The following is an 11,878-nucleotide window of genomic DNA, read 5'->3' on the forward strand; positions in this document are numbered from 1 at the left end:
CAGAGCCGTCATTTTCTTTTCCTTGACTCTTCCGACCGTGCTTTCTTCGTCGACTCTGCCGTGATTCACGTCTGAAATGCGTGCTAGTGTCTTCCATAGAGGCTGCTTCATATGATGTACGTGACATCGTGCCGTAAAGCAAGTCGTGATTCTCACGAGATTTGTCAGCGTGCCACCTCTCGAATCTGCATTGCTGGTTTTGCCAGTGAAGTATGGGAAGGCCCTAGAGAGCTTCATTCCCATCGTCTCTTTATGCAAGTGTAACGGTCTTGTAACAAGCTCATTCCCTCTGTACTTTATGTCCTGAATAGAGCACAGAGCTTGTGTCAAATGCGACTGTTCTGAGCAGATTAATGCGAGGATGGGATGTTGGTTTTGTTGCTGATTCAAACCCGCTGTCACAATCCACTCTTTTATAGCACCGTCGCTCTGTTTTTATAAGCTTCTCTCAGATAGATTCCTGCTGTCATGGACAGGGATGATGTTTTCCCCTCATGTTTTCTTTGGCCAGACACTAAATGTTTGAGATCGTGCATGGATCTTCTGCTACACTGACATGCATTAACAGTGCTGATGTGATGAGCCTGGTCTTGCTGGTGCTAATGCTCCAGAGGAGTGATGCTCGCGGTACAGCACTGGAATCCACATCAGAGGGAAAGAAGTGGATAAAAAAAACACATGTCAGGGCAGGGCTCTTTGAAATATATTGAAATACCAAAGGTGAGATTAGTAAAGAAGATTAAATCAAAATCTCGAAGAGGTCACATGTAATCCTAGAATATTATTTATGAGATGTTTTTATCACCAGGAGTGTGAGGTTGCTTTGACCCAGTCTTATGGCTGTTATTTATGAATAGATGGAGTAGAGAGGTTGTATACTGATTTACACTTCAGTGTCCTGCACTGTTATCCCAGCACTCTCCATACAGTCTATCCTTCACCAAGTAAAGCAGATAGACATAAAAGCGTCCTGCCAAAACCTCAGAGAATTCCTGATGAAGGAAAGAATGCAGCAGGAAAAGAAGCCACATTTTCTTCCCTCCATCCGACTCACTGTTTTTTCTCTCTTAATAAAAAAACATAAAACTGTCCTATCCATTGTCCCCCCTGTTTCACAATTTTGGCAGGAATAAGCACTCCAAATGCTTCAGGCTGGAAGAAAACATTGTGGCAGAACTGAATAGTTTTGCTTCATTTTGAATGAAGCCAAAAAAGTCTTTCTAATACTCAGTATGATACAATGTTTTTTACTGATGTGTGGTGTCTACAACACCTATAGTGCAAGGGAAAGCAGTTGTGTTTGTATTGTTGTGAAGTGTCAAAGGGGAAATGTCTCATTACACAGTATCAGAGACGAAACGCAGGCTGCAGTTTGTTTGGCTTGTGAAGTACGTCTGGTAATTAGTTTGAGCTGTGGTGAAGGAAAACTGCCGTCGTGCAGACGAATACAATGCACTGGGAGGCTCAAACGTGTCTTTGTGGTGGATTAGAAATCCCATTTGAAACACAGGAGACGAAAAAGTCTTTGTTCTGTTTGTCTCTTTGTCATCTTGCTAATTTATGAGCTTATGATATATATAGATATATATATTAATTCTGACAGCTTAGAAAATAAGTCTGTGGTTGAGAAAGGAATATATTTTTGAAAACTGAAATGTTGGCCTTTCATATTTCAGGCAGACTGCTCTAATCATGAGCTGTGGTTTATATTTTCTTTTATGCATGTTGCGTTAGTCATTCCAGAACAATCCAGTTGCGGAGACAGATATCCACATGAGTCTCGCTCCCTCAAGAGGTTTTCAGCCTGCTACTCGGGTCACTCCCTGTTGTCATGGTTGACGTGTAAATTGTTAGTCATTCTTATCAATTCCCAACTCAACTCAGTTTGCTATTCAGCTTCGTTTTGTCTCTTTAGAGTGGTGCAGGTATGACATCACTTTGTAGGCCAAAGCGCGGAAGCGAGTTAACATTTTACCACTTCCGGTTCCATCGTCCCGAAGTCAATTGTTTTTTTGAATAGGGTTTTGGTTAAATGGCTGAAATAATGTTTGTGGTGAACACAAGCTCAAGACACTTTCACGGTTTGTCATAAAATACATCAATATTACCTCACTCGTGATTTTCTGAAGCTGTTATCAAGTGGCTAAATGGGACTATAGAGGCTGTCAAGGAGATTAAACGTCATCACGCCGAAAAGGTCCGCTTTTACAGCCTCGTTATGGTTATAATTGTGCTCTTACAAACTATTCTAACTCAAACATTTTGGGAAAATGTTTTTACATAAAAACTGAAAGAGATGTCTTTAAGCTTTAAGTGATGGTGACGTTGAATTATTGGAACCGTGTGGTGGTGTAGTTCGTTTATACATTTAGCTTTTTACTTCTGGCGACTGCATTTATGCTTAAAAATTCATAATAGTTGTGTTCATCTGTGATAATTATCTTGATGGACAAAACGTGCAAGTATAATAAACTTTTGTTGATCACAGAGCTTGTTTTTAGCAATAATCCAAAAGCCTATGGGAAAATCCTATTGGGTTTTTGTAGAGGGAACCAGCGGGATGCTGACTGCCTGTTGGCCTACAAAGTGACGTCATACCTGCACCACTCTATAGAGCTGGTAAGTCCCGCCCATCTGTAAAACCCCGAGTGGACTTCTAGGTTGAAAAATCGTCAATGCAAGTGAATGGGAGAAAATAATTATTTTCTGGTCCCGTTTGAATTGTGCAATGAATGTGAACATATGTTGTCTGTGAATTTTTTATATAATTTTTCATGTTACGAGTTTGACAGTATATGGTATGATTCTTCGGCTAGCAGTTGTGGAAAAGACATAACGAGAAAGACTATGTAGCCTATGTGACGTCACCCCATAAAGTTGACTTACCCGTGGTTTTCGCCAACCTCACGATTTTGTCCTCTCCCTGAAAGAAGGCGGTGAAGTGCACCAAAGACACAGCCATGTTTAGCGGGATCCGTGAGCTAGTGTCCGTGTGCGAGTGGTGGTGACGTTTCAAACGCGTCGAAAGCAGCGAAGAGTTGTAGTCCACAAAGTGCTCTCACACAAAGTCTAACCGTATCAAACTTCTACCCGCTAAATTGTAGCATTCTTTACACGAAAAATTATATAAAAAATTCACAGACAACATATGTTCACATTCATGGCACAATTCAAACGGGACCAGAAAATAATTATTTTCTCCCATTCACTTGCATTGACGATTTTTCAACCTAGAGATCCAGTGGGGTTAGCGGAAGGGGCGGGACTTACCAGCTCTATTGCCAGGGTGGCACTGGCCCACTCAGACTGACGGCTGGTCCACCCAATCAAATGAGACACAAAATTATGTTTTTATCACATACTGGACAATAATAATCGCTCAAATACATGAATTTAGCTGATGCCGCTGGCCAAGCATGAAAAACAAAATATTTATTCAAATTCTGGACTTATTAGGCTCTATATCACCTTGGAAGTGCGCAAAGTGCGCTCCCTTTATAATTACTAAAAAGCTGTCACTCACCTTAGGGGAGACCGGGGATGGTTGTAACAGTTTTGACCTTTCTGTCTATATCTTGTAGTACTTTGAAGTCAGTGTGTTCAAAATGTGATCCAAACTAGTTACAAGTGTCTGCTATTAAATGACATAGCTATTATCTTTGCAACACAAACAGAAAATGCATGGTTTAGTTTCAAACACGAGGAGTGAAATGTTACAATTCACCCCATAGTCTGGGTTAGTTGTAACATACCCTGGGGTGAGATGTAACATTATGATATCCACCGGGGTGATATGTAACATAATGAAATAAGGATTTTGACAAAAAAATTATTTTGAAAGGTTTTTATTCAACACTGACTTTTCAATATAACTGATGTGTGTGTGTCACTCTTCGATATAACTGATGTGTGTGTGTCACTCTTAGTCTCAGTGTGTTTGTCACTCTCAGTCATAGTAATGGACCATTATAAATTGATAAAATTATAATAAATAATAAATAAAATAATAATAATAAATTGAATTGAAATTTTAAATAATAATAATTAATAAAATTGAACACTTGAACAGTGTGTGTGTGTGTGTGTGTGTGTGTGTGTGTGTGTGTGTGTGTGCGCGCATGTGTGTGTGTGTGTGTGTGTGTGTGTGTGTGTGACTCTGTTGTTACTCTGTCATAGTAATTGACCATAATAAATTGAACTTGAACACTTGAACATTCTATTTGTGTAAGCATAGTTGTTACTGTCAGTCTATAGTATTGGCCATAATAAAATTTAATGTTTCATTGTTGTTACAACTAACCCAGAGTCTTGTTGTTACAACTAACCCAGAGTCATGTAGCCATGAACTAGCTCACCTTACAGCTAACAGGCAAAACATTAGCACTAACAACTTGCATGGAAAATATCTACACAGACACACAATAAACATAATAAAAGTTTGATGAGTTTAACTACAAAGCAGAAATTCCCATAACAAAAACAAAAAAAGTAAAAAAAGTAACTTTCTTATCTCAAAATTGTTTTTTCCACTCTAACATGTGCTGTGTTTGCCACAGGGCTCTACTTTATCACATGTGGAATAAGAACTAAACTGAGCGTGTGCGAAGTGAATCAGGTGATTTGTAACTAGTTTCTGATTGGACAGATTGGAATTGTTACAACTGACCCGTGTTACAACCATCCCCGGTCTCCCCTATTTCATAGCGATGATGCGATCTCACGAAGTTCCGATTATGATCAATGAAGCTGTCTACACTGCACAATGAATCTCTTATTTACATGATGTAAACACGTTGAGAGGATTTGTGAGCATGCAGAGCTCAGCACTGAACAAAAACTCGAAAACTTGAGCAGTGAGTGGATTCTAACTCTCTGGTTGGCCATTGTATTCAAGAGATCAATAGATATGTCCGCGATTGGCTACATTGCTCAGCGCTGAAAAAAACACGTTGTAAATGGAAACCCAGACGCTCTCCAGAGTGCAAATAAAGATACACACTGGATCGTTTGCCAAATCGCCAATACGCTATTATGATGGCGCAACTGATTCTAGACCAGCAATTATGAGCAGTTTCTCCCTCTAAAAGCAATCAGAAGCAGCAGCAGGCAGTGATTTGAGTGAGAAATTTCCATCCGCCTCATGTCGTGGCCAGGGGAATTAAAGCCTTACACACGCTCATTTAAATGTATTGTTCTTATTCTGTTGTTTGGTTAGTTTATTTATAAATGGATTTAGTTGTTTTCAAGACACTTTTGGCTGACAATAAATAACTAATCCTAATTGTCAAATTATTTTTATCCCATGTTTTGTAAAATGATGTATTTTGAGAGTAGGCACTGAGGTCCACCCTATTTCACCAAGGTCCACTCACTTTAACATTTCTGGCCGTGCCACCGCCGGAGACTGGGTGATCCTGGCAGTCAGTGTCTGATAATACAGAGCAAATACACGTGTGAGAGACAAAGAAGCAGTGCAAAGCAGTTCACCGTGAGATCCACCGCAAATATTTTGGATTGTTTATAGAGAGCCTCAGAGCATATTTTTCTTTCTTTTTTTTTACTTGGATTTTTCTGCGTCCATTTGTCTGTCATAACTGAACACCGGTTTTGACATCTTGATTTCTGCTCTCTTCCCCAACATGGCCATAATACTGCAGTGTTAAAGCAATAAGCTCAATTGATTGCTATTCAGTGTGTTATCAGTTTCTGTTGAAGGTATGTGATCAAGAAGGCAGAAGAGTCTGTAATTCTGATGTTTACTAAATACCTTTTATTTGGATTAATGTTGAAGATGAAAATGGAGATGATATTTAAAGGGATACTCCACTTTTTTTGGAAATAGGCTCATTTTACAACTCCCCCAGAATTAAACAGTTGAGTTTTACCGTTTTCGAATCCATTCAGCCGATCTCCGGGTCTGGCGGTACCACTTTTAGCATAGCTTAGCATAGATCATTGAATCGGACAGGACCATTAGCATCTCTCTCAAAAAAATGACCAAAGAGTTTATATATTTTTCCTATTTAAAACTTGACTCTTCTGTAGTTACATCGTGTACTAAGACCGACGGAAAATGAAAAGTTGCGATTTTCTAGGCTGATATGGCTAGGAACTATACTCTCATTCCTGCGTAATAATCAAGAAACTTTGCTGCCATACCATGAGTGCAGCAGGCGTAATGATATGACGCAGCGCCTGAAAATAGTCCCCAGCTCGGTAGACTATAGGGTCGACTATTTTCAGGCGCTGCGTCATATCATTACAAGTTTTAAATAGGAAAAATATCGAAACTCTTTGGTCATTTTTTTGAGAGAGATGCTAATGGTCCTGTCCGATTCAATGATCTATGCTAAGCTATGCTAAAAGTGGTACCGCCAGACCCGGAGTTCGGCTGAATGGATTCGAAAACGGTAAAACTCAACTGTTTAATTCTGGGGGAGTTGTAAAATGAGCCTATTTCCCAAAAAAGTGGAGTATCCCTTTAATGCAGGCATTTCATTCAACGTGGGTAAAAGTGTAATTTCATTGTTTCATTTATGTTCTGTGTGACTCTGTGATGTTTTCTTCAGTTATTGCTCTGGGAATCTGAGTGAATTAAAACTGACTCAGAGAACTGAGAACTAAATTCATTTATACTCTTTCTTTTTTCTCTTTCCCTCATAATCCTTCCTCTCATTCTCATAGCCTGAACCATAAATTAACCCAAAGTGGAGAACTATTATCCCAAATATGTGCATTAATCTGCCATGATTATGGCAGAATTTTCTATTTGCTCAGCTGTGTGGGAAGTCCTTTTCCCAATCATCTCACTGTGCTTATATAAAAGCTCTCAGTGTTTCAGTGCAATATTTATGACATTTATAAAAGTTCTCGCTCAGAATGGCTTGAAAACAGCACGCATTCGTGCAAGGCTGACGTGGATCACTTTAAAGTGGCCAATACTTAGGGAGTCCTTTCACAAGGTCAGGCGTCCAGATGAGTGTTGGAGTGTGTCTGTGGTAACATCTGCACAGCAGTCACATCAGAATCTCTACAGCTGTCTCTGTCTACCATCCTGACATTATGACTACACTCAAAACACTGCTGGGAATCTCCAACATGGCCAATTCATTTACTCAACTCCTCTCAGATGTGGATCAAGCTTGATGTTCAGCAGAAATCACTTTTATACCAGTTAACAATAGTCATTTGTTTTCATGTATAAATGTATTAGTGTACACTAGTGACAGTACTGTAGGCTACTTAAGTACACTTTTTGAGTATCTGTACTTTACTTGAGTATTATTTTTTCTGGAAACGTTTTACTTTAACTTCACTACATTTCTGTCAAGGTCCTTGAGTAGAAAGTAACGTCAGTCCGGGGTTGGATTTTGGTTGGAAATGAAAGTCGGGTTGCCGTCAGAACCCGACTTGTGTTGGTTTCTGACGGCAACCCGATTTTCATTTTCAACCACATGGAAAGAGTGAACAAACATGAAAATGTAAACATTAAAATTCTGTCGTAACTTACTTGCTCTTGTGTCTTTCAGTTTGGTTTATTGTTTAACACAAAGACTGAGATTCTGTTTAATGCGGGAATTTCGAACCTGTGTGCATTTTTGTCTTTAAAAGACAAAATCTTTCCACTTTGTTTGTCAGAAGAGCTTAGAGAAGAAGAAAGAAAGTCAATTTCGAGATATCTACAATACTTTCAGGTGCTGCTTTTTTGTTATTTTTAAAGCAACCACCCACTTTTGCTTTTATAGGAAAGAGCAGATTGTACATTCTGCATAACATATTTCTTAATACAGGGTTAGAATGACATTGAAGAGAGTAAATTATGACAAAATGTTCATTTTGGGGTGAACTATAGTTTGAAGTGCTGTATGAAATGTGTTTCTGTTTCACAGCTACTGTAATTGGAAAAATAAACGTTTATGTAAGACTGCAAGAAGCAAGACATTTCTTTTACAGACAGCCGGTTGGTTCAGTAAAACGTCTCTTTTTCTTGGCTTCATCTCTCACCATGAGAATCATTTTCCAGCTTGGTAATAATGCGTTCATTTCCATCATGCCAGCACAGTCGGAAGTCACATTGCTGCTCTTTCCTTGTTTTTGTTTCTAAATGGACAAATCAATCAAATAAAGAAACATCATTATTATTTTTCTGCATTTATTTAAAAAGTCTGGATCTCATGATGTTAATTATCTTGAATTATTTCTCTAAAGATTTCTAATGACCAAACATAAATTCCAGGTTATCGCTTAGCGGCTTATCATTTCAAAGTTGTCCGAAGATTAGGAAAGGTTAGTATTAATAACTTTTTATTTAAACAAAACAGTGTAACTCAGTGCTTGGAGCCAGTTACATGGTCTTTATAAATGTTTTTGCGATAAGACTATTTTGTTCTGCATTCCTCGACTTGTTTTTGCAAACTGTTTTTGTGTCGATTTTCCCCTTCACTCCTTCGAGCTGCCAAGTTGGGAATGAGCTGATACTGTAGGGAAGCAGAGCTGCATTTATGCACCTCTGGAACTCCTGGGGAGAACTGGGGAGATGAGGAGGGGGAGTACAGAATGAGAGAGGGAGAGATAGAGTTTGTCAGAAGAGGTTAGAGAAGAAGAAAGAAGAAACTGTGTAGCACAGTAGTGGTCAGAGTCGGTGGACAGCTGTGTTGTGGGAGAGGAGATGTCAGACCCATTGAAGGGGAACAACAGAACAGATGAGGACAGTCAAGAGCTGGTGTTTGATATATTGATGAGGTCAAAAAAAAAAAAAGGCATGATGGAAGAGCAAAAAAACTACATTCTTTAGGTTCATAAAGGTCTGGTGTCATTTATGGAGGCAATGCATGGTTGCTGATGGGCATGGTTCTTAGTTCTGATATACAGGTGCTGGTCATAAAATTAGAATATCATCAAAAAGTTGATTTATTTCAAGAATTCAACTTAACAGGTGAAACTAATATATTATATAGACTCATTGCATGCAAAGTGAGATATTTCAAGCCTTTATTTGTTATAATTTTGATGATTATGGCTTACAGCTTATGAAACCCACAAAATCAAAATCCCCCAAAATTTGAATATTACATGAAATCACACTGTAATTGCACAGTGATACCATGGTCATTGAACCAGGTTTTGGTTATTTTGGCAGTATGGGCAGGTGCAAATCCTGCTGGAAAATGAAGGAAGCACGAAGTGCTCTGAAAATGTCCTGGTAGACGGCTGCATTGACTCTGGATTTAATAAAGCACAGTGGACCAAAGTCCTCTTTTCTGATGAGAGCAAATTTTGCATCTCATTTGGAAACCAAGGTCCCAGAGTCTGGAGGAAGAATGGAGAGGCACACAATCCAAGATGCTTGAAGTCCAGTGTGAAGTTTCCACAGTCTGTGTTGGTTTGGGGAGCCATGTCATCGGCTGGTGTTGGTCCACTGTGCTGTCCACTCAAAGCAGCCGTCTACCAGGACATTTTCAGAGCACTTCATGCTTCCTTCAGCAGACAAGCTTTATGGAGATGCTGACTTCATTTTCCAGCAGGATTTGCACCTGCCCATACTGCCAAAAGAACCAAAACCTGGTTCAATGACCATGTTATTACTGTGCAATATACTGTGTGATTTCATGTAATATTCTAATTTTCTGGGATTTTGATTTCATGGGTTTCATAAGCTGTAAGCCATAATCATCAAAATTATAACAAATAAAGGCTTGAAATATCTCACTTTGCATGTAATGAGTCTATATAATATATTAGTTTCACCTGTTAAGTTGAATTCTTGAAATAAATCAACTTTTTGATGATATTCTAATTTTATGACCAGCACCTGTACTTTTAGCATTTTTGCCATTTTAATTATTAATAGTTATTTTAATGTATTAATTAAAATATGTATTAATATTTATTAATAATAAGTTGTAAAGACCGATTTTTACTTAAAGTCCGCGTGAACCGGAAGTTGCAAACGACTTTTCTCCAGTGCTGTGACGTATTTCCCAGTGAAAAGGAATATTGAACAGAGGGCAGGGTTTTACTCTAGTGCTCCTCCTCTCCATCTCTCGCTCATTACAGACTAACGGTTTGAGGGGAGTGGTTAAGCGTTTCTCAACCCAAGCCGTCAAGCATACGTCATCAGGGAAGGTCCTCCAATGCAGAGGGGAGGGGCATTTTCAGATTTTGATTAAAGATTACGAAGCCAAAACATTTCTTTCCGTGTTTTAACTTGCACGGATTAATTGTTCACCACAAGACTAGTAATATGCGCTAACAAAGTAAATAGGGTCCATTTTGATTTCAGTTGGACTTTAAGTAAAAGTGCAGAAGTACTCGTTTTTAAAAGTACTTAAGTATCAAAAGTAAAAAATAAATGTCAATGCATTGTTTTATTATTGTTGCATTGTTGTAATCCTTACAGTACCTTATGCCTCTGAATCATACCAATATCAATATCAAATTTATTTCTAGAACACAGTTCCAGTATTGAATGTGAGACTGAATAAGTGCACTCAATAACGTCCACAATGGTTTCGGACACCCAAATGGCTGTTCCCTCCAATAGTGCCCTATTTAAAGTTTGTTGGCTTTTAGTATGAATATGTTAGCCTTACTGTTATCTATAAGCTAGTGTGCTCCAAAACAATGATAAATTTAGCATTTAGAAGACCAAACCCAACGTTGAAAATGAAAAACAGGTTGACGTCAGAAACCAACATCAGTCAGGTTCTGACATCAATCTGACTTTTCTTTTCAACCAAAATCCAACGTCTGTCTGATGGATAGTGACGTCAATCCAACGTCGGGTTCAGACTTCAATCTGACTTTCATTTCCAACCGAAATGCAACCCCTGCAACTAAAATCATCCCCTGACTGACGTTACTTTCTACTCAAGGACCATGACAGAAATGTAGTGGAGTAAAAAGTACGATATTTGTCTTTCAAATTTAGTGAAGTTAAAGAAAAAAGTTTCCAGAAAAAATAATACTCAAGTACAGATACTCAAAAAGTGTACTTATACAGTACTCAAGTAAATGTACTTTGTTACTGTCCACCTCTGAAAATTACAGATTAAAATGTTAACTGATCTAATCAAAAAAATATATAAGATAAACAAAAAAATTTTTTTTTTTTGGATAAAATATAATTATTATCTTTTTCATATAAAATAATGGCATTTTTTTAATAATTCAAAATAAACTCATTTTTGAGTTTGACAATAAACACACCACAAAACATATATACAGCATAGTTCACAACATAATAGTTAATAATTTCTGAACAGTGACTCTCAGTCTTTATTCACCTTGTTCTCATGGTTTCTCAAAAGAATTCATAAAAGCATAGAATAGCGAAGTTCTAATAGGGGCTCATTGTAACAGTGTTACAATGCAACGTGCCCCACCTGCACAACTGGGATTTAAACCCAGCTAGCATCTTCTGCTGATTAGCGAAGAACCATCTCAACTGTTAAATAACAGACTGGAGATAAAAATAATATCAGATTTGTCTCATTTTAAATAAACACAAAAAACAGAGATGAAAAATTAACACAAGTTAGAAATTTACTTTTGCTGTGGTTAAATAAATGTTCAGTGATATCTTCCAAATGTTTCTGAATTTTGGCGCAATTTTTCCTCTAGTGTTGATATGGCAACTAGTAAATAAGTTTCGTCATCCTTGTATGTGTGGAAGTATTTAAAACAAGTGTGTTACAACTAGCCCGGCGTTAGGTTGTGCCTCGCTCACCCCAGTCCATGCACACATTATCATGACTCTGATTGGCAGTATGCTGTGGAAACGAGTCAAGCACAATGACTATTGTTATGAAAAGCTTTTTCCACTGTTGTGAGTCCAAAGCACTGGGTTGAACCAGAAGTCAATTAATGGATTAAAGAG

The sequence above is a fragment of the Rutilus rutilus genome, assembly GCF_951802725.1.
Source record: "Rutilus rutilus genome assembly, chromosome: 14".
In the NCBI taxonomy this organism is placed as follows: Eukaryota; Metazoa; Chordata; class Actinopteri; order Cypriniformes; family Leuciscidae; genus Rutilus; species Rutilus rutilus.